Genomic DNA, 27,780 nt, shown 5'->3' with positions numbered 1-27,780 from the left:
GCAAGTCACAAGTTCTGCCCATGCAGAAACACTGAGCTTTTCTCAGGAACATTGTCTTCTCATTGCTCCAGTTTTATCTCATACCTCCTTTTTGCTCTGCCTGCACCTTAACTAAAGCCCATGGGAAAATCATGTCAGCACAGAAAAAAAGCTCCCCATAACTGCAACTCTGACTCCAATAGTGGCCAGTAAAAGGGCTATGTTAGGAAGCACGCCAGCAATTGGAGAGGAGAGGGCTACAGCCTCCACTCTGCATGCTCTGTCATCACCTCTCTGTCACCAACAGCTCCTGCCAGTCTTGCTGAGTTTACTGTGACCTTGATGAACTTCCTTCTTTGACTTCATGTAACTACTTTTAATATCTGAAACATCCTGTGGCAATTGCTCTATGCTTAAAATTAAACTCAACAAGGAGACGTTATTCACATTTCTTCTTGGGGGAACAAGAAGCGGTGCTTAAGTATTTCCCAGTTTCAAAAATAAATTACCAAAATCCCAAACTATAGAATGTTCATCTCCCAAGCAGCTTTTCCAGGTGGAGAGGTGATTTTCCAGGTGGAAAACCAATCAGAAAGTAAAACTTTCATGAGAAGTTGCAGTCATCCCTACTATAACAATGTCATTGTAGGTGTATACACTGCCATAGTCAGATGGATTTTTCTGAGCTTAAGCTCATTATTCTACCTTAGATGACAGAGAAGATTGTGTGCGCTCTGACTCTTCATGTGAGGTACTTATTATACAGTAGCACAGTATATTGAAGAGCAAATTTTAACACCCATTGACCGGCTGACCACTGTGAACCGGTTTGTATATTCCTCACGATTATAAATTACACTGAAACTGAAAGCAGAAAAATCAAACCAACAACATGTGAAAGCTTTGCAGAGATATGAAGGGCAAAAGCGCTTGTGAGGTCTTTCTGTGAGCGCTTTCTGTGTCGCTTTGAAAAAATCCTGAGCGAATGATACAGCAGAGTTGTCTGAGGAAACTGGCTACCAGAAGAGGTCTCTTGTTCAGTCTTTTACAATTAAACTTCTGCCCGTCTCTGCTCTTCACTAAATCCAGTTAAACAAATCTAAAATGGACAGATGAAGACATTAAGTCAAATGGTGATTTAGAGAGACCATGCAAGAAGACCAGAAGAGGGTTTACCACAAGAATATGCCCTTGATGTTTTTTCCTAAAGTGAGGCACCATGGTGGAGCAAACACTCTTTTTTGCAGGCTTAAAATTCAAGTTGGGATGTTTCAGTTTTATCTAGGCTGTAATTGCATCTGTAATTACATACCGTCTAATCCCAAGAAAAGGCACCATCAGTGCCAGATAAAACTTACTTTTAGCCAAAGTAACCACAGGTTTTGCATTAATGCTTTTACTTTTGCCATCCTTTTCTCCCGTGTGGCCGTAGACTGTAGTGTCCCACTTCCATTGGATCCAGGGCAGCAATGTGTCCTCTGCAGAGGAGCTTAGTGCAGAGCTGAACCTATGGGGTGGCAGGACATCTCTTCCAGCCCTGCACAACCTGGGAGTTCTACAGCCTTTTGCCCAAGGAAGTCGAGTGCTCTGTAACTGCAGGCAGGACAGCACAAGTGAAGGATTTTGGTCAAGTTACAAAAGAGTTTGTTAAGAAGTCTTCATGCCCTATGCCTGGAACCTGAGGCCAAAGAACTTCTGCTGCATTTCATCTGTGAAATTTGGGATTTAAAGAGATAGGTGTGCAGATGTGCTCTAAGAAAGAGCTAGCTCTATCAGATCATGGCAAACAGGTGGAAAAGTTCAGCTGAAGCAAAGAGAGCTGCCTCTCTCATGGGTACTTTGACCAGATCTTCCTAAGGTATCATTTGTGGATCACTTTAATTAACTGGGCTGTCACACAGAAGCAGGTATATTTTAATGCAGGCAGGCTCTGAGAATTGATATAGAGACAAGTGTTTCAGAGTGATCAAGTCACTGATCTAAATTCAGCTACAAGACTGGGTGAGTTGTCTGCAGGCAAGAGGTTAATGTCAGCACAGTTCTTAGAAAAGACTGACTCTTAAAATATCATATCTGAATGTATGGTCTTCTCAAGCTACAAAAATCTGTCAGGCCCACTGCCAAAAGGAATTGGGTTGCACATGCTTCAAATTTGTTTCCTTGGTGCTCTGGCAGGATGATCTGCACACATATACATTTCCAAATCCAGGACAGCCCTTTTATCTTTAAATGGCATCGGCTGCCAAGGCATTTTCCTCCAGCAATTGTACACCCTCTGGACGAACATGTTGTATTCCATGGGAGTCAAACATCGAGAAGGAAAAATCCTGATTAATAAAAGCCACAGCTTGCTCTGCTATCTCCTCTGCACAACAGCCTGCAAAGATGTTCCATCTAAATACTTGTTCTGCAAGACTTCAGACTCACTGCACCTCTATTTGTAAGTTAGTTTTGTGTGATTTGAAGACTAAACTCTTGGTATGTACCTTCAGGCAGTTGGCTGAGGAACCTGATGCAGCAGCAACATCTGCCTTGGGTTCCTCTGTGGCAAGGAAAGAGCAGACCCATTAGATGCTGACTGGGATCCCATTTGCACAACAAGGAAAAATGTGTGTGTGTTTCTGTGGGGGTGCAGAGAGGTGTATTTAAGTGTATTCACATCCTTACAGTTTTACAGGACAATTTTATGCTGTCTGAAAATGCAGGCTAAAGTATTTAAAAGCAAAGAGAATAATCTATAGAGAGGAATACAGTGTCCTGCTAAAAATGTTGTATGTCTGGTCTGGGAATACTTACACTGTAAGTGGGCTATAAATGAATAGTTAACCACTTTAGTGCTGTGAAGTGATGACCCTCACGTGGCCTTGGGACATGTGCATGGTCTCCTTTAGCTGCCACTCACTGAAAACAATGAGAGCGTGCATAACAGAGCCAGCCTGGAGCAAAGAATTGCCTCCAGGAACTACCAGACTGTCCTCTGTCTGATATAATGCACTGATGATTTCAAAACACTGTCATTCTGCTATCCTAAATGCAATAAATGCTATTTATGAATTCCAAATCAAAAGCATATATAAGCTGAGCCTCACATTTTAATACCTGGAATAGTACTGCTGTTGCTATACAAACCATAAACCATTTCATGAGAAAGAGAGAAATACAGATCACTTAGTACATAAATCATTTCAGGGTAGTAACATTTTGTGGCATAAAAAAAACCTATCTAATATAAAATCTTAACCAAAAAAAGTGCAAAGTTTAGCTATTCCAATTCATTATATTTCTTATTGGAACTATTTGGACAATCCCTGCACATTTGTTTTGCCCTTGTGAGCATTACTAATTTTAGCATGAATGATCATTCATCTAAGAATTCATGCCTGAAATGTAATGATTCACCATTTGTACCATTTGTTATTCTCTTCCAATAAATGTTTGTCACTCAATCACAGCAAGGAAAGCACAGAGTGATTGTGCAGCTCACCACACGGCACAAATAGTGAGTAGTAGCAAGAAGCATTGAGCCAATGTTGGAGATTAACTAAATCAGTTCAAAGTAATATTAGATATAAATCCCTCTTCATTCCTTTCATGCTCCACCAGAGAAACAATCATCCCTAACTCAGCACAGTTCAGTTCTTCATTCTTCCCACTGCTGAGCTTACTGGAGCTGGTGGTAGGATAAGACATCAATCAATCAGACTCTCCCCCGCCAGAGGGGCACTTTGGGCTGTCCTGTCCTGCTTGTATTCCAGTGTCCCTGTACTTCCCTTGACTGGTCAGCTGCCGTTGGTGTTGGCTTGCATCTTCCACCCAACACCAAAGGAAATTCAAACACAGAAAGATATGAAAACCAAATAAGGGATATTAATGAAGGTCCAGGTAGGCACAATCAAGACTGTGTTCCAGGATAGACTAAAACAAAGCACCACAGCCAGGTATTTGTGTTCCCCAGTAGTGCTCCAGCACTGTTTTCCAACAAAGAGTACCTGGGGTGACACCTTCTTATCCTTTTTAGTTCAGCAAATCTGACAGTGACAGTGTCCCATTATCATGAGAGGTTTCAGAAACCTGGATTCATAGTATCCTGTGTAATATATTATATTACTGATTAGCTTCACCACCACAAGAACAAGTGCAAAGCAGAGGTCGGTCTGCAGCCATAAAAATGGAGCAGTTGGGAAAAATGTGTTTATAACACAAATAGCTCAGCTCAAATCAGCTGAGCTCTGGTTCCTAGAACATTTGGCATGAAGGACATTTTCTATATCTGATATATTGAGCACACCATTTTTCTCCCAGCATAAAATAATTTGTCCGGACCCTGTTGAGCAAACTGTGCATGCATGTCTAGTATAGACCAGGACTAGTACAGTCAAAAAAGGCCAAAGAAAAGTGTAAAAAATTCACAGGTTAAAAAAAGACCCTGGATTCCAAAGTCCCTAAGTTCGGAGAAAAGGTATATTCATGTATTGAATGAGAAATAAACAACAGTAGGAAGGAATGATTCAGTATTTAAGTGCAGTATTGTAATAATTGTTAATTCTGCTACCCAAAAAAACCCTCACCTGTAATTAAAGGTGAATGAAGGCAGGGAAGACATAGCTCAATCTGTGGTCAACACTGCGGCAGCCCAGTCCTCTGATCTTGGCTGGAACCTTCCATGCTATGTAAATAATGATACACTCAAATGGCCTTTATGACCGAAGCTTTAAAGGTACTCACAACAACAGGGGTTGCTTTCAACACAGGTAGTTCTGCTCCTTTAGAGCTATGGTTGGGATGACTACTGATTTTCAAGTTCCTCTGCTGCCATGTGAGGCTGCTGGGTAAGTGCTCCCTTGTGGCGTTATTGCCAAGCAGGCGGGTGATGCTTGGGTATCATGCTCCTACATTGAGTATCACTGCATAGGACCTCCTCTTTACTCTCCCTACTCCTATGTTGTGCACCAGTATGATGCCTTCCCTCTCCTTCTGCTTCATCACCATGAAGAAAGGGTCTGAGAAAACGTTTCTCCTTTATATTAAGGTGAAGTGAATATCCCATGATTGGTCTTTAAGGCACTTTGCAAAGGGCAGAAAGCATCAAAAAACTTTGCTAACTAAATTTTGATAGCTTTGGGCTTTGCTTTATTAGAGTATTTCCCAGGCTTGTAAGCACATCTTACTCCCACATGCTGATCAGTTCTGCTCAGCCAATTTCTCTCCTCAGTGCATTAATCTTAGTTTTTTGGTTCATGGTTGACTTACACCTGCTTTGATTAATTTGTGCGCTAATCATTAGCTTTCCCTGATAAAGGTGTATTTTTGCTAACTATCCCCTCTCCTTCTTTTCAACACTACGTACTTCTAATTGCATCTCCTGCCAAAGGTGACCTGAATTTGTGTGTCCTGCCTTGGAGGGTACAGTTCAGAGCACAATGGATTACACTGCACAGCATGCGCTGCTCAGCATTTCCATCACTGCATTAGTGCTGTTCTTTTGCATTTGTAAATTTGAAATCAGTAAGATTTTCTCTGTGTTTCAGTGCCTTATGTAAATAGGCCTTAGTGGAAGCCACCTCATTCCAAAATGAAGACAGTAAGTAACAGGCTCAATCACTTGAAAAGAGCAATTTGTTGAAGAGAGCAGAGCACTCATATTCTTTTGGTCCATCTTTATTGCTTCCAGAAAGCGACACTCTCGGGAAAGTTTTCATGGCCAGATGTTCAGCTTTTTCAGCAGTTGAAATAGTTTTGGAAGGACCATTATTCAAGATAAAACTGTGTGTCACTGGGGATACACTGACCTTTGCAGGAAGAGGGTGGCTGGCTCAAGGACTGGCTCTCCTGACCAGAAGGTTACTGGGAGGTGCGTTCTGTGACATCTCTAATTGGACCTGATTACTCAATCTAATGGCCCCACTCAAGTCTGGTATTTTGAACCCTGGCAAATCAGCAACTCATTTATGTACTGATCATTACCATGCCATTAACATGACCATTTCCTAACAAACTGATTGTGATGCCCTGGCTGGCATCAAGAAGCACCTTATGCCACAAATGCATTGCCAGAGGTCTCTGATTTTGATCTACAAATCGCAGTACAGCAGGATAATATTCTCATCTCAGCTTGTGAATGGAGGGAAAGTCAGTTCTTAAGCCCCCTTTACTGCCTCAATACAGGCATTCAGAAACACCTGAAATCTCACCTACCCTCTCATTGCTGCTCCAGGGGTAGAGAGAGGTTTCCTAAAAGTCCTGCCAACCCCATGAAGGTGTTCTAGGTGCTTGAATGGCACCAAGTACTTGTGTATGGGCAGCTGAATCTGCTTCAGGTGGGCAGCCAGCTGAACAAGGCTGGCTGTGGGCTAGTGGAAGGATTCAGATACATGACCAGAGGCTTCTAGTTCTGAAGTATAAGCCCTGGTCCCCACATGGCAGGGGGCACAGCCCTTGAAGGCCCTCTGTCGCAGCCACTGGCCCCACTGGGAGGTCACTGCACCCTATGTATTCTAGATGACAACTCCTTCCTGCAGGCAACCAAACCACCCACCTCTGCTAGCTGGAAAGACAACTTGGACACACAATACTCAGACTTCTACGTACACCACCTGCAGGTCCCTTCATTTGGAGTTGAACTGCAGTCCTGGTTTTCCAGAGGCAAGCTGTATTAACTCTTTTCAAGCAGTAATGCTTCTCAGATTGAGCCAAATTAGCATGGGACACAGGAGGTTCTGCAAGGAGCTGTGACTTTAGACATTTAATTAGCCATTGTTAAATGTATCAGTACATAACTGAAAATTGCAACTTTATGGGGGCAATGTACAAAATCTCACCTATTTATAAAATCATTAACTACATTATTTTTTGCCATTTTTTTTTCTGGGAAGTAATAGGCATTTTTTCAGTTAGAAGCAATCGCAAATTAGATTTATACTGAAATAGCACATTGGTAATTGATTAAAATTGTAACTGCTTTTAACCATTCTTTCCTTCCACTGTAATAAGGTGAAGGTAAGTATCCAGCCCAACTAGATTAAGCTCCCACAATGAGCATAAATTGACTGAAGCGGATGCTGACCCCAAAAGACCTGATTCCAGCTATTTGTGCCCTTTTGTTTCAGCAGCAGTGTCCCTGCATCTGTGGAATGAGCTGAATTAGGAAATTATAATCTGAAAAGGAATTTTACTGGGTTTTATACCTGGTTACTTCTCATCCAGATGTGGCTCAGCCACGGACTTCATAGAATTTAATGCTGGCACATGAGAGACATAGGAACAAGTGAATATGAGTCAGCTTAAATCTATTATGAAACAACAATCTGGAAAAACATCTAACAAATTTTGAAGTTATGGTCTGGAGCAATAAATACATCTTGCAAAACTTGGACTAGGTGAAAACTATTAATAGCTTAAATGCTAAAGCCTTTGTTTTCTCTGCAAAGCAGCAGTGACTGATCAGCAATCACTCTTGCGTGCTGATCTTGCAAGTCTAACAGTCTTTTCCCCACTGCTGAGTGAGTCCCAGATGGTTCATAGAGCTATTTGTCCTACATACTTATAAGGATCCATTATCTGGATAGCTGACTCTTGCAGTAAAAGATTCTCCAAGGCAGAATATTTTCTCTCAGTGTTTTGTGCTATGGTTTTAAGGCATGCACGCAATATTTTAATTTATATATTTATCGTTTATTATTGAAAAAGACTCCATTGCAAAAAAAAAAAAAAACAAACCACATTTAAGGCTGCAACCAGAACATAGTAAGGACTGAAATCATTCCACTGCCACAGGGTCAGAAATTTTGCAGCTGAGATTGTCATAAACCAAGCACTTGCCTAGCTTACTTTTGGATGTTCACACCAGTGATGCTAATCTTGCAGATCTAAAAAGCAGGCTGCGGACCCAATGAAAAAAGGCAGGAGTGTCTGATGTTTTGCAGGGCAGGGAGAGGCTGCAGGGAAAGTTTATGCTTGCACTGAGGAAAAAGTAGAGGTTTTTTATTTTGCAAGTAGTCCAGCAATTTATATAGCTGATAGCCTTGTCTTTCAGATGTTTTTTGGAAAGACCAGTGGGAACAGTAGGATGAGTTTTGCTAAGGCAGAAGCAACTGCTCACTTTAAAAATACTTCTGCAAAGTCACGAGTTACCAGTTTTACCTCCCAGTGCAGTGGCGGGTAGAACATGATGGCAGCAAGGTCAGAAAGGTCCTCCTCCAGCAAGACAGCTCACCTCTTCTCATGTCACCTCACTTCATTCCCCCTAAGCTAGCAGGCAGGCTGAGCTGCCCTACACTGGTCCTTGCAGACCTCTCTTTGCACTCCACATGTGCAGAGTCAGCTGCTTACACAGCTCCCCTCCAAGGGCTCCCCATTCTCAAAATACGCCTTAGATTTGATATTCTTATACTGGTCTACGGGCACTTTGAATCTGGATGGATCTGCAAAGGAAAGATAGCATGTGCACCCAGACTGATTTTCACCCAGGGTTACATTACATGGGTGGGTACAAACTCAGCCAGATCATCTCTTCCTGCCAGCACAGGACTGCACGCGCTGTTGGCATGACACACAGCCCCACAGGGAACAGCCCCAATGTGCACTAAAGCAGCTTTACAGCATCTTGCCTACAACTGGCTCACACATCTGGCCTGGTTGGACAAGGGCCCAGATGTGCCTGTAACCAACACATCCATGGAATGCAAGCTCCATGGCTTGAGCATCATATATTTCCCAAGGCATGTGGAGCACCTGTAGGAAAGCCTATGTGTTACAGTAGCATAAAATGTAGCAAACAACCTCCATGTAGGATAGATAAACAAGGTGACATTGCTGAAATTAGGGCTGGTTGCTGTGTTGCCCTGTTCCTTGCAGAGCTGTTTTCACCGTGGCAAAGGGAAGCTCAGACATCATTTGGAAATGTAACACAGTTGTTTTTCACTGTCTGAATCAGAGAAACCTCCATCACCCCATGCAAATGCTTAGAAACAGGCACCATGACCCCTCTGCATGGGCCCAGACAACATGAAAACATTACAAGGAAAAGATGTTACTGCAGCAGGTGCAGCAGTTGCCTAACAATGGATGTTTCTTCTCCTTTTCTGAGCATATTCACTGTTTTGGTGGACTTTATACTGTCTCTCAGACTACTGGCAGGTTTTCTGGCTTGACACGCCTTTAAATTATACAGAAATTCTGAACTCCCTCTCAAATCCATTTAAACTCCCCATTAGCACAGTACTACTGCTTAGAGTAGGTTTTTTTGTAAAAAAAAAAAAAATCAAAACGCAAAAGCAACAATAAAAATTGAAAATTTGCTTTGCCATGGCCCCAACAGCTTCACAGTCACTTTATGCCTGCCTTTGTAGATCAGCTAACAGTCCAGCCGAAACGAGTTTCTTTAAAATACCCTTTATTACCTCACAGGCTGTTAGCTTTTTGCCATTGCAGACTCAAAACAAGCCTGTGCTTCCCAGAACTGCTTGGACTCCATCCTTGCTTCTACTTCCAAAACAAAGACTTGTTTTAAAAAAATACTAGGCTGATTCAGACTGCAGCACTACCAGACAAGCAGATAAAGGAGAAAAGGTGACAAGTAGCTGAGCAAAAATGAGGGTAGTAGAGGGACATAATCTAGTTCCTAAGGAGAAAAGAAGAAGCATGTCGATAGATACTAGGCTAAGAGAAGGGAGTAACTCTTCAGGAAATATTTTAGTGATAGTGTCGGTGTACACAAAATGTATATGGAATGAGATGCTTCTGGCAACAAGACATTAAGACAGTCCTAGACTATCAGATCTTTCTTAACATCAGCATGAGAAGTGGATTAGGAGCAGTACCAAGCCCCTTTGTAACATATTCAGATGGCTCAGGACCTGGACCTGCTGGAGGAGGACTACAGCTGCTCAAAATTCATCTCTTTTTGTTGAACTTGGGACATACTGAAAAGAGACTAGTTCAGCACATTCAAGAAGACTGTCCCAGGCCTAACGTTTGTGAGGAGTTAATTTTGCTGGATTATTTCCTTGATTTGAATTTTAGATGCTCTGGTTAGAACTTGCCTGTGAGGCACAATGGAGTCAACAGCAACCCTAGTTAACTTCAGGATGTGTTTGTCCTTGCTGCTGTAGAAGAGGCTACTAGCAGCAGCTTGGCTTGAGGTGGCAGAGTGCTTTTGACATGTACAGATTTGGGGTTTTTTCTTATCTTGATTGAGGACTCAAAGACTAAAATATCTACATTTAGTCATCTTCATGTGAGCTGGGTACCTGCAGTCCCCATAATGGAGATTTTATCAGTACAGTCAATGCCTATCCATGCCATTAAGAGCCTGGTTCTTGGCAAACCAAATTATTTTCTAGAATCTTTTGACCATATTGGGAAGTTACACAGCCTTGAACATGGCCAGGTTGCTGACAGGTGCTGAATGCCGAACTAGGTGCTTCAGGGCATTATTCCAGGTTTTGATGTGCTGCACTGGGATGTCCTGTGTTGCATCTGTCACCTCCCTGTAGATGTCTCAGATCCTGTAGCATCTCAGACAATATGAGAAGTCTCTGTGGAGGCAACTGAATCACCCTCTGAGCTTAGGTGTTGACCCCTCTGTGCAAACATTTCAGTGCAGGTACTCCAGTCTTGAGCTGAATCTTATATAACACAGCTGTGTGGCAAATAAGACAACAAGGCTTTGCTGCACCTCCCCATACTTGTGTGAGGTGGGACAGCCATCCCCCACAGCACTATGCTCAGCCTGCAGCTCAGCATTTTTGTCCCTGCATCCTTTCTGCTTGGGATGTTTTCCTCTTTTGGTCTGTGCAAGAATCTTGCCCAAGGAGTTCTGGGCCTTTCTGCTGGTCAAGACGAGTGGGATTTGTTGTAGATCACTCCAGACTAGCCTTGCATACTGGGCTGATTTGCTCTTTAGTGGTGTTCATGTCAGTGATGCTATTAAGTGTTGTGACCTTTGGTAGGAAATGGAAATGTTTTTCTTATAGTTGACAGTGGTCTCACTGTTGATATTGCAACTCTATGCTGTGACTGTTGCACCAAAAATGCTTGGGCCCCTACCACACTCCTCCAGTCCCCTCCCTTCCTCCTGCAGCTCTGTAATGACAGCATTTTCTGAAAATGTCTGCACCCAGCATCCCTCCAAAAGTGGACTTTCCCGAGACAAAAGGGAAACCACAGTAGGAACATCTGCTCAGGACTGGTCAGAAAAAAGTATAGCTCTTAGGATCTCCTCTTCCCTCATCCCTCATTCACACCATTGGGCACTGTTTCATTCAATGAAATATTAGGAAAAATGTATTGTAATTGGAATCTTTTAGAAGAAAAAAATGGACAAGTATATAAGAATATAACCCATTTTAAATAAGGAGGCTGTTGAATAATTACATTCCTGAAAGATTTCAGCTAAATTCTAGGTAAAACTCCAGCACCAGAGAGCAGGTATAAACGTGAATGGGATTGGTGACTTTATGGCAAGTTACCATCTTTTTAATAAATTTATAAAAGTGAGTGGTTAACGAACAGCCGTCAAATCTCCAGGTTTTTGCCAACCATTATGTAAGCTCACTATGATACCTTTTCTCTTTTTCTGAAAATCTTGTTTAAAGTCATGTGTAAACATGTTTCTGAGCACGTGCTGCCAGCTGCCTCCTGTAATTTCTCAGGCAATAGGTGGACTGTGGCTCAAGAGCCAGCAGTGGCAGCAAGCTCAATCCCTGTGGATGGCTGAAGTGACGATGTTTCAGCACCCACAACACATGCTGGGCTGAAGTCCTGCACAGTGCTGGTACAGGAGGTGAGCACTGCTCACTCTCCACACCAGGAAGAGTGAAGCCATGGGGCAGTGTCACTCCTCCCTCTACTCTGCTGAGGCAGGCAAGTGCCTCGTGGCAGACCAAAATGTCCTGGCAGATTTTGCACCCACGTGAGTCACATCACCCTGGCACTCGTACTTTCTGCATGAAACAACACAGGCTGGAATGCTTCCTCCACTGACACACAAATACCCTGCATTAATAGCACATTCTTCCATTTTATTTCGTCACAGAACTTCTCAGAGTATTTTCTGTTTGGTTTTGTTTTCATTGATTTAAAATGCATAAAAAGGAAAGGAAAGTAGATTTTTCTCAGCAACAGCCCAGATGAAGTAACCAAGCTATGGCTTATCATTCAGAATGACACAAAATATATAAAATATACAATTATTGCAATATGTAACTGGTTTTTGTAACCTGAATAAAATAAATTACAAAATAAAAGGCTTGCTTCATTGTTGCTTTCCAGTTGACTGCCCACAAGTCTGTAGTGCTTGAAGAGGATGTCAAAACATCTGAGCTGGATGGGAACTTTTCAATTAAATGTTTTTCACCAGAAAATGCTTTTTCATTGAAACCAAAACTGTTCAAGGAAATATATCTGTAATTGAAACTTTTGTTAGTAATGTTTTGGGGTTCAGAATTATATTTCTGATTAAAAGGAGAAAGAAACAGACAGATAATCTTAATGCTCAAGACTGAGCATTGCCTGAGTTTGATTCCCCTCATTAGGTGAGTGAACACATCACTGTCTTAATAAATGCTTTCTCTCTTTTCCCTCATTTTTTTCCTGACAAATTTCAACAGCCTTTTGATCATCAGTGTAACTAAAATAAATGCTGACATCTCAAAATGTTTTGCAAGTTAGAGTTCTCGTTTCTAGTGAGTCCAACTAATGTGTGAGTCTTCTCATATATTAGTTGTCTGTTATCAAAACAACATAGCTTTGTTAAGCTTCAGCCAAATTTCTCTTGTTTACATTTGCAAGGAAGTTGCATTTTCTGCTGTGGGTGTGACAAAGTTTGACCCAACGCTCCCATGTTACCTTTGGTCAGGTCTTGTGTAAGAAGAGCAAAATGGCACATATGTGCAGAACTCGGGTCATGAAGGATCGGTATCCAGGAAATTAACAGTCAGTTTAATGCAAGCCCCTTATGGCTTGCCATTGGAGGTAGACAGGTAAGTAGAATATTATGACTGATGATCACAATGGCTGGTGATAGACTGGCGAGACCTAACACTGACATCTATCATCAGGTTATTATCCATCATAGCTCTGACTTCTGTCTTCTGATTACTAGGGGGCTGAATTATTGAGCAGACCTAATTCATGGCAAGTTGCCACTTGTTTTCCTGGGAAGGGTGAATATAATAAGAAACGAATGCCTAAAACTACAATTTTGTATTGTCTCAAAGTGTCTCCCATTGTGCTTCCCTGCTGGGTAAAAAAAAAGCAGAGGGGGAAGATTTAACCGAATGCCAAATGTTTTTGCATGGCCACAACAGGTATTCAGAGGCAGCAAGACTTCCTGTCACCAAAGAACCAGCATCAAAAAAATGCAGGAAAGGTAGCACCTTTGAAAAGGAGAAGGCTTACTTCTAAATTTGGCAGGATCAAACTCTCTATTACAGGCCTCTCTTCACCCCCCAAACCCCTCAGACAATGAACATGAACTTCTGGGACTATAACTGAATGTAAAACCATCAGCAAAAGCATGCTCCAGTCGCATAATTTATTTGCATGTGCATCAGTGTAGAAACTGGCACTTGCCCCATCTATGTTCATAGTCCAGCTTCTCTGCCACAGAGAGCCAGGAGCTGTGGTTTTCAGTCTGAGGGTGTTTCTGGCATTTCAACATTTGTTTTCCCCACAAAATCAAAATGAAAAACTCAGGTTTTCAAGGTGTCACCCCTAGAGGATCATGACTCAATAGCAAGGTAAGGTGAACAAGACAATGCCGGCGGTGGAAGATGCAGCTGCCTATAGGACACAAAGTGCTTGCCTCCAGCTCTAAGCCACATTCCAGGCACTACCACCATGCAAGGGACCCTGAGGAGGATGGAACTGCAAACTCAGTGCCAGGAAAGCACAGCCCTGCTGCACCCTACCACAGCCTGGCTCCAGACTTTTGGGCCTTTTCCAGTTAAATGAATCAAGCATGATCAGGAGTAAATGTGATCAAATAACTGATTCATAAATATTCACCTGATCTTTTAAGAGAGGGTGAAGTAACATTGTGGGTTTTTCTGTGTAAGTTAACTACCAGTGGGGTAATACCTTCTCTGAGTCAGCACTGAAATAAATAATTATCTCAATTATTTCTTGCTATAAAATTGACTTTATTCTGATTCCTTTTTATGAAAATTGCCTATAAATTTGCTTTGCATAAGAAAAGAAGCAAGAACAAAACCAGCTACACACTATGAAGTAATACTTTTGTATCAAAAATAGATTCTAATGGAAAATCCCCTTTCCTTCTAATCAGAGATGTTTTCAATTATCTTCAAAAATGAGATCCTTGAATGGTGCAAACTCTGTCCTCAGCAATGTTGATACAGTGCCACTAAAGTCAATGAGATTACATGTGTATGATGGCAGAATACAGCCCTGCATGTTTATTGCAAAGGCATTTGTCAAACACATTCCAAAGGATAAAAAGTGCATAAATAAATGCAGTCTCTGTAAATATCAGCATTTTTACTGAATGAATGTATATGATTTTAAATAAGTTCATACAAAGAAAAGTGGATTTCTGGCTGTTTCCTTCAAGTGACCTTCCTCCCTTTGTAAATTTGCCTATCCAGGCCTTATCTCCCATTCCTCCACTTGTAACTTCAGCAAAATACATGAAGAAAACCCCTAGAAAATTTCAGTGATACAACTGTCACATTAACTGTGTATACATTTCTATTTTGAGAAGAAAAGTGCTTTGTATTTTGATTAATTGTCTTTGACAGACTAATCTAGGAGCATGAATAGATTCTATTATAGACTATTAACTCCCTAACAGTCCTGGGGCTGGGAATGTTTCCAGGAGGCAGGTCTCCTTTTGATCCTACCAGACCTTAGTGATAGTGTTTGTATTAATATTAGCAGTGGCATTTTTAAAAATTCAATATTAATTGAATCCTCATTTCTTCACTATTTCCTATATACTGTGCTTTTCCATGAGAACCATGACTCATGACAACAAATGCCTAGGGAAATATCTTCACCTTGTAAGCTGCAAAATACTTTCTACCATCCTGTTAATTTATGGCAGCAATTTGGAAATCTGCTGAGCTGGACATGGCTAGTTGGCAGTGAGTGCGTTGTTATCAAATCTGAGCAACATGTGACAGTAATCTCATTAATTTTTGAGAGAAAATGCATGCAAATTGCAGTAACCTAAAATAAAGAAATTAAAGAAAATGATGCAATAGGTATTTGCAAAAGTTCATTTTTGTGGTAGTTTTATACACATTAATTGGTTATTCCTAATTTTATTAAGTGATTGAAGCAGAGATGACGTGAGTAGAGACTGACTACTGAATGTACCAGAGCAAAAGTCCTCAGCTTGGAGCTGACCAGAGGGGCTGGATAACCCTGATGACAGCTCCATTTAGCAGAAATACCTTCAAGGAGCTGAGGCAGACTGTTGAAGTCACAGGTGTCATTTTGTGAGGCTGCTAACTCATGCAAAACCACACAAACTGTAAGGTTTTCTGTGCATCATTCTTTTGAATGCATCAGCAAGTGCACTGCAAAATGTTGATAAGAGCTGCACATCATACAACCCAAGCCTGAACAGCTGGAAACATTAAATGGTACCTTAAAACCTGTGTGGGTACCAGTGTGGAGATGGGCTGTATGGGATGTGGTTTTCTTCAATGCTGGTTGTTGGGGACTGGGCACCTGCAAGGCAGGTGTTGTTTTTAATTTACAGAAATCCATAGCACATACTCAGAGGAAAGGTGTGTTTTCCTGTGAAAAGTACCTGTGGTGGGTTGACCTTGCCTGGACACCACATGCCCACCCAGCTGCTCTATCACTCCCCTTCCAAGCCAGACAGGGGCGAGAGTAAGGTGGAAAACAACTTGCAGGTTGGGATAAGGCACTTTATTTAAAGCAAAAGCAAAGCGGAAGCTTGCCCGTGCAAAAGCGAAAGATAACATGATTTATTCTCTACTTCCCATCAGCAGTGATGGTCGGCCACTCCCAAGAGCAGGGCTTCAGCACACGTGACAGTCCCTCAGCAGGCAGCCATTGGAGACAATGAATGGCTGCCTTCCTGCTCCTTGCCTGAGCTTTGATATCTGAGCTGACGTCATATGGTCTGGAATATCCCTTTGGTCAGTTTGGGTCAGCTTTGGCCTACTTGTGTCCCCTCCCACGATCTTGCCCTCGATTGAGGGAGGAATGTTACAGTGCTGATGCTCTGCTGAGCAGTAGCCAAAACACTGGTGTGTTATCAACACCCTTCTAGCTACCAATGCAAAGCACAGCACTGTGAGGGCTACTATGGGGAAATTAACTCCAGTTCAGCCAGACTCAATACAGTACCATGGCCAGTTACTGTAAATTACTGGTTTTCTAGCTGTTCCCCAGCATCTACAATGCATGAACTTTTTCCTGGACACTGTATCCTCTGTGCAAACTAAATACAGCCAGTGAGGAAGAGAAATTGCCTATAAAATGCTGCATATTCTGCAAACTCTTACTTCACGGCCCCTGCCCTGTGCTACTGCGGCATTGGGGGATGATGAGAAGAGCATCCTGGGTGTCTTGGCAGTTCAGGCTTATGGACTTCCATGTCCAGCTCATCCTGTTCACATGCAAAATGTGGGCTTGTCCATATTTTTTGGGCTGCCTAGCCCACAGGCAATTTGCAGATATCTGGAATCAGCATAGATTTTACCCTAACCTGTGCCACTGTGTGCTTCTGCAGTCTGCCCTGTGTGAGTGTTGGCCTGTCACTTATCCTAAGCAGCTCTGGGCAGACATGTTTGAGAATGTCTGAAATGGTTTGGGATAAAGAAAGGACAAATAAACCCAGCTCACTCCATGTAGCTGCTTGAGATAAACGCTCTGGTTGCTTAAGATGTGCAGGCATGTTGGTCTGCAGACAGAGAAGACTTTGTTTATGGAATTAATAACAACAAATTATTTACTATTGCCATTATTTATTGACTAAATATAAGCTGACTATCTCCTTGGGCTGATCTTCACTCCTCAGAGCCTGCTCTGATAAGAGGTGTGTATAACTTCCATTGTCTAAAGGTCACTTGGGGGCATTCTGCCTAGGAGGTCCCTCCCTGACTCTTCATTCCTGATGTTCCCTTGCTTCAAAAGGAGCTGTTTTCCTCCTAATCTGTATCCAAGAGTCAATTATGACCTTCTCACACATTTTCTGCATTTGCCGGTGAGCTGTGAAAGCAACACATTCCCATGCTCCCCATCAGGCAGAGTGCATAGCGCCTGTCCCAGTCCCTGTGCAAATCTCTTATGGAGAAATGTGGTTTATTTGTCCTAGGCATCAGGTTTGGTGACAATTTCAAGCTCAGAGAAGCACAGAGAGGACACAAAGAGGATAAATAACCGCCTGCAATGGGGCCAGAAACCAGCCTGTCCCTTCTGCGCTCACATGCACAGTGCCAGTGTGGGGACCACATATTTCCTCCTGCCCAGGAATGGAGGATGGAGCTCTCTGTGCAGAGCCCCAAGTTATCCTCTCTTTTGGCTTCTTTCAGCACACAGAGCTTACAATATCCTATCAGGAACAATTTAAGTCAGCAGAGAAAGGACAGAACAAAGCACTGATGTGGTTTGTTGAAAGTCAGGGAAGCCTCAGTTACAAAGCGCTGTATTTTTGTCATCTTCATAATTTTAAAATTAAAGACTGTTTTTCACCATAAAGTATGTCAGGCATAGCTCCTGTTCTACTCCAAAGTTCACTTTTCCAGGGGAACAAAGCTTACATCTATTCCATTGGTCAGTTTCTCACTCTTGGTCTCACAGTAATTTTAGCACTCATGACTAATTTTATTCAGATTTGAAGAGAGGACTGAGCCTTCATGAAACACAGGGGCTTGGAAGAGAAGAGAAACACTATTAGGTACCACCTGAGAGGAGTTGGGTATCAGGGAGAGCAATGCTGGCCACTAGTAGTGCTGCTGGTGTGAAATGACCAGGTATTTCTTATCCCACATCCAGCTTGCCTGGCAGGTACCTTGCAGCCTAGCAGGCATTTCACTTTTCTCCCAACCCAGCCCTGTAATGTGAGCAGTCATAAAGGTGGTTAGAAGGGGAAAATCACTGAAGAAGAAATCATCTGCTGAAAAATACAGACAGAGAAAGGGCAGCCTGGGACTGCTGATGAATGGGATCCCCCCTAAGACTTGTGAACTAGGAGCATCCTTGGAAAGTGCAGCAAGGATATCTAGAAACTGTAGAGACATCCTGAAATACCATAGATAAGCAGAAAAACAAAGGACTGTAAAAGCAACTTATCACGTGAGAAGGTGGAAAACAGTCCTTGAAAACAAAATTGCTCTTAAAGAACAGAAAACATCATAACGTATTGGCTGTTATAGGTGAAACCAGACACTAACAGCATCCATTCACTGCTTGAAGTAGGTTGTCCTACGCCCTCTTATGTCCATACAGAAAAAATAATTTTTTTATCCAAAACTGAGCCCCTGTCTCACTCAGAGCTTCCCAGCTGAAACCCATACAAACTTTCTACAGGATCTTGGACTCTCACCATAGATGCCTGGATGACCCTCTCAAATGAGACTCTCTCTGTTATCTTTCTGGTTCTGTATGTCATCCCCTCCTTTGGGGGTGGCTGGGTGTGTAGTCCCCACCTCAGACTGGTTTGTCCCCCCTCTTTTGAGATTTTCTTCTGAAATCTGATTTGCTTCATATTAACATTATATATATTAATTATTTTGCTAATGACAAGTTGTAATTGGTAAAAGTACATATCTAGTTGGTTGCAATTGCTACTGATTGTACTACAGTACTAATTGGTGTGATCATTGATTGATACCACACTATTGATTGAGACTACAATTGACTGATGCTAGTAATATGTAATAGCTTGATATATATATATATATATTCATTCATATTAACTTTATTAATTGTAGGTATATTTGCTAGTGGTGATTTTTGTGGTATATGTGGTAATCAGTAATTAAGTAGAGAGATTAAGAGGAAAAAGGCCTCCATGTCCTCGAGTGTTATGGAATCCTATGGACTCATGGTCACTTAGGTCAAGACACCTCATCAGGACCCCATGTTCTCTCACTGCAGAGGGAAGCGACTGTCCAGCAGGTGATGTTTTTCTAAGGGCAAAACCACACTGCATGGTGAGGCAGGGAGAAATGTCTATTTTTAAGTCTTTTTAAATCACTCTTTTTAAGTGATAGCGGTGGTGGACATAAATTAAACAAACTCTGTGATATGCTGCAGATGATGCATCATCCTCTGAAACACACCTGCTTGATGAGCACTGCTTGACACACAACAACTTGATTCCCTTCGGGTGCTATAGGAATCTGCCTATTAATTATTTTTTCCCTAGACTTTCATTGCAGCTTCCTAAGGTTACGGGTGGCTGGGGAGCTTTGTCCTTGAAATCTCCAAGCAGAGGCACTGGATTTCTGTGTGCAGGAGACCAACATGCTCCATGCAGAAGCATGGGTGAGCCAGGCTCTGCTTTCACCGCTTGCTTTTCGGATCACCTCTTGCAGCACTACTGTGAAAATGTCATAAGGCAGAGAAAGTGTGTGGGGGTTTTCTTGTCTGTGCTCAGTCCTTTCATGAATCTTGCTACTTGGCAACTGTAGTGTGCAAACATTGAAGCCAATGACATGGCAAACGGGTATTTTTTTCCCCCAGTTTACTCTATTCACATGATTTTCACAGGAATTCAGAAACCTTTCTTGCATGAGCACATACGATGGTCTGTAGTGGGATCATCAAGGCTAGACGCACTCTGATGTAAAACAGAGTGATGGAGTCCTGTACTGTGGGAAGTCTTTTGGCTTTGGACTACATGACAGGGCCACCAGTGGCTGCTGAAGAGCCAATGGCTTTGTGCTCCCTAGGCTTGTGCCAGAAGGGCAGTGGGGGCCTGGCACTGGAAATATGGCACTGTGGCAAGAGGGGATGAAACCACAGTCCCTTTGAAGCATCACACTAGAGCTAACTCACTTTCACAGCACCTCGGGACAATGATCCATCTCCAACCTTTCAAGATGCACCAAAGTACAGTCAGTTGTGAGCAGGACAGACAAGCAGCTTGGAGAGCTGGTGCCTGACGTTGGGATGGCTGCTACAGCACATGGGGCCTTGGGAACCTCCAACATATACCTTCAATCTGATCAGAAAGATCTGAACCCATGCCAGAATAGAAAGAGGACTTTTGTGAGGAAGCTGTTGTGGTTTAGGAATGGTATTTCCCAATTTAGTGCTCTCGCTGTGCTGACACTCACTTCCCCATGAAGCAAAAAAGGCAAGTATTATGGGTTAAGAACAATTTACTGGAAACAGCAACGAGATAAGGAGACAAACAGTAACAGCAACAATACTAATAAAAAAAGTGTACAAAGAGAGGGGGTGACTTACATGCACAATGCTTGCCAAGCCCGGGGCAATGAAAAACAATGGTGGACAGGTCTCTGTCTGCCACACTTTCCTTACAACTGGGAAGGAAGGCCTTTATTCCCCGAAGGAAAAGTAAGTCCCTTTGCCTCACCCTTGGCAATGATGTAGCATGGTATCAAATAACATGGGGTCTTGGCTTAGCCCACATGGCTCCAGGCTCCACCCCCTCAAAGCTACTGTGAAAAATTAACCCTATCCTTGACCAAAACCAGGATAGAAACACAGAGGAAAACAGCCTTGGGACATCATTTGCAGAGGCTGAATAGAAGCTGCAAAGATCTATGCCAGGCTTTCACCTCTGCTCTCTCCTGTCTTTTCCCACTTTTCTCCACTCCTCCACCACACTTCCTCTTCTTTTTATCCCTGTGATTTGAAATAGCAATGTTGCTTTTTCTTGCTTTGTTTCATAGACTTTTATATATATTTAAATCAATATAAATGAAACTTATCTCTATATATCATTTCATATTGATAATACAATAAGGGCAATGTGTATATGTCAAATAAGATATGCATGATACATATCATATTTATGTTAAGTAAATAGCATACTGATATATATTATATATCAGTATATATATTCTAGGTGTAGATAAATGTGTGTGCTTATCTTTTTATACATATATACTTAAATTTTTTTAAGGCCCACAGCTTTACTAGCTTTGATTGGAAAGCCTAATGAAACAGATAATTCTTTCTATCATTGGTTTCACTGGAATTTATTAACACTGATTACTACTGGTAAGTTAAATAAGAGGCTGATGTAACTAGGGCAAGGCTCCCATTAGATTTTTACTTGCATTTTCTACCCTGTTAAGCATCACAGCTGCAGTTAAATCAATTGGCACCATCTGTCAGGATGCCTATTTTCAGTTGCCTATCGGTAGAACCTAATCTCAGTTATGTTTCAGTTCATGCTCTAACTTTTCTGCCAGTGGCTGCATAAAGGATTCCCAGTTCTTTTATCAAAATGTAAGCATGAAACAAAAACTGAACAGAGATCTCCAACAACAGTATTTTTTTCTCCTTAAAGAAGCAACAGCAGTGGAGCAGACCTGCGCTCTGTGAGATGTTCCAGATGCCCTGTGGAGCTGTGTGTAGCAAGAGCTGACTGTATACTCCCTTGGGTATGCAAGCTCTTCTCTTGGGGTACAATGGGCAGGGCAGGTCAGTGAGGCAAGATGGAGAACAGGAGTTAAATTTTCCGTATGATGGAAGTAAAAGCCAATTTTACATTATGTGTAAGACAGCCAAAATATTGTGCATGATTTGTTTTTCCAGAGGTACCAAACGCTGAAGTCAGGGGAGGTAAAGGCACAAAGAACTTCAGCAAATGAGGCCCAAAGGGCATCATCACAGAGAAAATATCTGTGCCACCCAGCTGCCACCCAGCACTAACCATCTTCCAGCCCCATGCAAAAGAGCACCTTGTGTTTATTCCAAGATGCCATGGGAAGGCTGCTTCCCATCCAGCCCAGATCAAGTATGTCCACAAAGCTCTCACAGTCTTGAATAAGCAACACATGCTTGTGTCCTCAGCTCCCTGCCTGCGCAGAGACCTTGCACCACCAGCAGAATACATTCCTCCAGGGTGTGCCCTGCCCCAGTGTGCTAACAGGGCATTAAATCCACAGCTGACCTCCAGCTTTGTGCATACTGCAATCCCTGAGGACAGCTTTGCTTAATGCCACATTTGAAGAACCATTTGAAGATTGAGGCCTCTCTTGAAGCAGTGTGGGAACCTTCTGCCACCTTGTACCTGTCCCTCTCGTGGCTTTTTTCTCCTGCAGACCCCTCAGGGCAGGACACAACCACTTCTGTCTCTGCACAGCAACCTGCACAGGGGCACCTGAGGCAGCCCTAAGGGTTCCTCTGGCTGTTGTCATCAGGCAGGTAACAACAACTTTGTACAATGTAACTGATTTCAGAAAATGGATTGGGCATACAGTGTTAGGAAAAGCCTTGAGTGGAAGGAAAAGGGCTGATCCTTGGTGCCTGGCTGCCTGGTGATGCTTTGGTGAGCAGTCTGAAAGCACTTCCTGTTTTTTATACAGGTTTCCCCCATGTTTTGCAGAGAAAGTCTGTTTTTCTACAAAATGAAAGGCAAATAGAAGTGTTACTAACTCAAAATGCAAGTCTTCATTTTTACAGCGATCTTCCTGAGAAACACACAAGAATTGAATCAAACTGAAGCAAAACATCTTCTCCATGGCCCTGAGAACAAATGATAGAAATCACTAGTTCCAGCTGAAGGTGAGCAGAATTGATTTGCAACCAGAAGAAACTGCTTAGTTGTGCGTGAAAGGCTCAGTTCTGCTGTGCTGACTCAGGAAAATCTGCTGCTTAAACACAAAGCCCAGTGCTTCAGATAAGGTATTTTTCCAATGCTCAAAATCTCTGTTCAAAATCAGAGCAATGACTCTGCGCTCTGCACATACCAACATGTGCACATGTGTGCACACATCTCCATGGTGGAGCATAAGTGGGCTTCTCACAACTGTGGGAGAGCAGGCAGTCTGACTTTTTAAAGGTATGTGTCTGCAATAATATTCATCATGCTCAATTCAAACATAACCACTGGGCTTTTCAAACTGCCTGGAAAATCAAAGTCAGCTATTTCACCTCTGTGAGCTAGGTCACACCATAGAGTAAGGCAACCCAGACACTGCCCTCAAAACCCATATCCCATGCTAAAATATTGGTCTCCCAGAATTTCAGAACCTGGGGGCAGGAGGCAGAGTGATTATTTTTCCTAATGGATAAAGACCATTAGGAAATGTCCTATCTGTGGGACCCTACAGATGTTTACTAGGACTCCTGTTGTTTCTGAAATGTAGATTGACCCGGAAAGGGAAGTGGGGAGTGGGTGGAAAAAGTTGCAGATGACACCTGTGGTAGGGGGAAACAGTTTTTCCCCTGCAGTTATCAATGGTAAAACCCCAGGGGGGTGGTGACCCTGGAAGTTTTGAAGTTTTAACCAATGAGTGCTTCTGCGAAATATAAACATACCACAAGCAAACGGAAGAGAAGCTTAGTTGTAGTTTGGTGGTAGGAGAACCAGCCATGTTGTAAAGCCAGGAGGAGTGAGGGCAAGAGCCCTCCTGGGGGGCTCTGCCCCCCAGCCCCTGGCTGGGGCTGCAGGGACTTGGAACAGCGTTAGGCTGGGCTAAGTATCTGCAGCTAGAAAGCTAGAAGTTTTTCTCCACTGTGAGTGAGCAGCAGAAGCAGCGGCAGAACAACACTGGCCGGAGCGGTGGCAGAGAGCCAAGAGAGATAAGACTGAGCAGCGACAACAACATGCAGCTGAGTAAGGAAGACACAGAGATGTCTAATGAAGAGAGAGAGAGAGAGTTGGGGTAAGAACTGAGATATAAAACCCCAAACTCCTTTTGTGACCTTTCTTAAGTGGAAAGGATGGACTTCTACTGAATGGAAGTCCTAAAACTGCAGCAGCACTGCAGACAGGAGCTAAAAAGCTCCGAGAAGAATGCAGAGGGGGGTGACCTTGGCTCCCCTGCTGCTTGAGGCAGAGCACAGGAGCTCTGCAAAGGGGTTTAAATCCCCTGAAGATAAGGACTGTCACGGAGACCCCGGAGCTTCATGATATGACGTAGTGAAGTGACCCTTGTCCTGGTGAACACAGCCTACGGAAGAAGACCCTTGCTTGAACGATGAGTGGCCGAGGGGCTTGGATTCCTCCTCGTGTGTGCTGGCAGAAGTCCAGCTATCAGCTGCTGCATGTGAAGAGGACAGATGACTGCTGTCCTAGAGAAACTGCTGCTCTGAGACTGGAAAGGATCTTTCCTTCTTCCCTCCTGGACTTTTATTTGGAGGGGAGAAGAGATCTGATCCATTGTAAATACTTATGTCATGGTAGAGATAGCTAAGATTATGTATATGATGTATTATAATATTTATTTGTACAGTCATTGTATTATATTCCCTTTCCCCATTTTGAGTCTCGTGTGGCTGTCTGGAAAAAACCATCTCACATTGAGCTGAGATGTGGAAGGGGGTTTGAAGATAGGGAGTTAGATTTTTGAAGCTCTCAAACCATGACACACCAAATTATTCAGGATACTTAAACCTGAAGCTGACTTCAGAGACCTGCAAAACTACTTCATGGTGTTGAGTGACACGGCAATAAACAAAAAACCTGATAAGCACTAAAAAGGGCTGATAAACACCAAACAATATATTTAGGACAAAAACAATGTACAAAATGATGGGCCTCCCTTGGTTCTGCTCAGGAAAGTGTCTTTGTCATCACTGTGAAAAATTCGGTGAACACTCAGAAGCTTTTAAAAGGCAAATTGAATGTTAGACCTTCTTAGTAAATGTAGAACACAAAAAAGGCTCATCATTGTGCTAATAAATAAGTCCTTGTTGTATATGTACCTTAAAATCTTTATGCAGGTCTGATTATGTCATCTCAGACACAAAAAAAAAAAAAAAAGGACGACTGGAAGGATCCTATGAAGATATGAAGATAAGGAGTGGCTTCTGCTGATGAAGAGCTAAAGCCTCAGAGCATCCTGAATCTGGAAAAACAGCCACAACAGAAACCTGTGGACATGAGAGGTGCAAAACAAGGGGCACGGTTTTTATCCCTGCCACTGGGTTCTGCAGGAGCCACAAGTGCAAAGGTGCCACTCTGGGGTGAGACAAATTCATGGAGTTTTGACTCTGTATGTGATTGCCAGGGTGCAGCTCCCTGACTGCTGGAGATTGAATGAGATTTTTGTATCCTTTCCCTATTTTTGCACTCCATTTTGTACCTTTGTTGATGGCCATTTCCACAGGCAAGACACACTCCAGATGGACCCTTGAGCTGACATTCCCTTCTTTTCTTCCATTACACATTCTTGCATTGAGTGTATCTGGACAGAGAAAGTTTCGAGATGTATAGAGGTAACATAGTAGAGTTTAAGCAAACTAAAGACAAATCTTGCTTGTGCTCTCTTAACCTAAATGTATCCACTGAAGATAATCCTGTTTCCTCAAGGATTCATCACACACCTTAGAGATTTGTACTGATTTATTGGCCATGATTTATTCATGATCTAAGAAGTGGTTGATATAGTCATTGTTTGCAAAACCATTAGAGAAGCCTCACTTTGATGGCTTCTTTCTGGCCAGAATTCAAGTTTAAATAGAATATAAATTATTATATTGTGCCTCAAAGACTTTCTATTTTGATTTTTAGCTTTTCCTTTTCACAGTCTTGAGGGGCAACGAGCTTGTAGCAGTGTGTGAATGAAGGTGTAACAGTACAGTCTTTGATGACTTTTGTATGCAGTCTCAGCAGCAGACTGTACTATTTTCCCTAAAATAATTTTTATTATTACATTGTGTAATTTAAAAGCTCATGGAGACCTATTTCTATCCTTATTAATGGTTATTGGTGCCTTTATTCAGAAGTGAAGAAACATGAGACACTCTGACACTTATGGAGTGTGGAAGTCCATCACTTCAGCACTTTGGGGCAGAATCTGCCCTGATCCGTAGGGGCACAAAAGTCGTTTCTCAGCTCCTGCTGGAACCTGCCAGTTTTTTACTCCTCAGGTAATCTGTCTCCCTCTGACAGTGTAGAGGGATAGTCAAATCTGGTCTTGAACTGGTCTTTTTTCAGAAATTCTTACTGATTGGACGTATGATGTCCCATTGAAAGCAACTGAGCTACCCTTGGGTCATCATCACGGCCTGGTAGAACACCTGTTGGTGGATAAAATTGTTGTCTGCTTATTTAACCAGCTCGTTGTTGCCATTGGATTTTGTTTAAAATTTGTTTTGCTTATTTGAAATAATAGCATGGATGCCCATAAGATTGTCACCATTTTGTGTTAGAAAGATATATCATTATTTTTTGTTCCCTAATATATTAGGAGAGCGTTTTTAATCCTGAGGGTTTCAATAAAATGTATAAATACAGCTGACAATAAAACAGCTCTGCTGGTTTCATTTTTTATTGATGGTGCTACTTCATCCCTATTGAAGTCCATAGATTTCTAGCAGAACAAGCAGCAAAGAGGTCATCACAGCAGAAACTACCCCCATGTGAAACTGGGTACTGAAAGCTGTACAGCATCCTCAACACATGCTCCTAGATTGACTGTAGGCAGCTATTTTTAAGAAAGATTACTCATGGCTTTTTACTGTGTAAAAACCATGTGAATTTGAAGTGGCTAATGAGTGGAAGATAATATTTAGGGATGGGGCAAGCTCAGCTCATAATTTGACACAGGGTTTTATGCGAGTAGAGCATCAAGTGTGGTGCAGTATTCGTAAGAATGAACTGGGGCCAGCAGAGGTTTCTCGCTTTAACCCTCTTGCTTTTGGTGTACAAAGTGCCTGCAGGTTTACTCACCACAGCTTTTAGAAACTATCTCTCACACCTTCCTACCACTGTATCCGTGTTTTACCAAATGCTTCAATACCCCTTTCCCACTCTTGACCAGGCATTAAGCAAAAAACTTATTGGTGCATGTGGTAACAGCTTACTCATAGGAAAATGCCAATAAGCTGAGGAAACACACACAATATTAAAAAGTGGAAAGATGACGGAAGAGGCGTGAGCAATCCCCCACGTCACACTGCCTCTCCTCGTCACGGGAGAAGAAAGATGTTTCAAAGAAGATCATATGTCTCCAAAGGGCTCTGCAATGTGCAAAGTAAAGGCTGTTTCAAGAAATACTTTTTTCACTCTCTGCCTTGGGGCTGGTGGAAAGACTGATACAAATGCCATGGGGCCTGGGACAAGGGAGGGTGGAGGGGGCGGGTGAAGGGGTTGTGGTGGGAAATGCACCAAGTGTGCATCCCTCAGCCCACAAATCCAGGGAGGGGACTCCATCAGAAAAACTCCAGGGGCTTTGTTACTCTCATCATACCCCTAACCACAAAAAAGTTTTGCTAGAAACTTCATGCAGTGACTCACCCCACTGACATGCACTTTGCCCATGTGCCGGTGGGTGACATGGAGAGCCTGAGCTGGTCAAACCGGATCACTGTGTGCACGCTGACAGAAAGTAGTGGGTTGAGATGGTGTGCAAAGTCAACAGTCACTGTTTGCTGTGCCAGGCAGGGGAATCTCTGCTGCCTCCATAGCACCTGTCATGGCACCTACCACCCACTTACTACCACCTACTTCCCTATGGCATGGCATAGTAGTCTGGCAGGGCATGGGCATTCCCAATAGGCACAACTGCCCCCTGGACACACCACTGGCATCTGATCTGCATGCCCTGCCCCAGTTCCAGGATCAGCCCCTGCCTGCACTCCTGAAGCAGCCTGCAGGGATTCAGCTAATACCTGTGCTGCACATGGCAGCTGCTCAGACACAGGATGCTG

General features: G+C 42.7%; 1 long non-coding RNA gene across 2 annotated transcripts; it reads left to right on the top strand.

The window, feature by feature from the left end:
• The first annotated feature begins 863 nt into the window (after nt 1-863).
• LOC135414688 (uncharacterized) lies at nt 864-26,399 on the top strand. 2 transcript variants are annotated; one of them, XR_010430779.1, is made up of 3 exons: nt 864-2,419; nt 22,585-22,686; nt 24,850-26,399. It is a non-coding gene; the product is annotated as an uncharacterized LOC135414688 (long non-coding RNA). The 2 variants fall into 2 exon arrangements; XR_010430778.1 differs by having other exon boundaries at nt 22,488-22,686.
• The last annotated feature ends 1,381 nt before the right edge of the window (nt 26,400-27,780 follow it).

The sequence above is a fragment of the Pseudopipra pipra genome, chromosome 5 (assembly GCF_036250125.1).
Source record: "Pseudopipra pipra isolate bDixPip1 chromosome 5, bDixPip1.hap1, whole genome shotgun sequence".
In the NCBI taxonomy this organism is placed as follows: Eukaryota; Metazoa; Chordata; class Aves; order Passeriformes; family Pipridae; genus Pseudopipra; species Pseudopipra pipra.
Note: the sequence above shows the minus strand (reverse complement) of the source record. Positions and strands in the feature narration are given on the sequence as shown.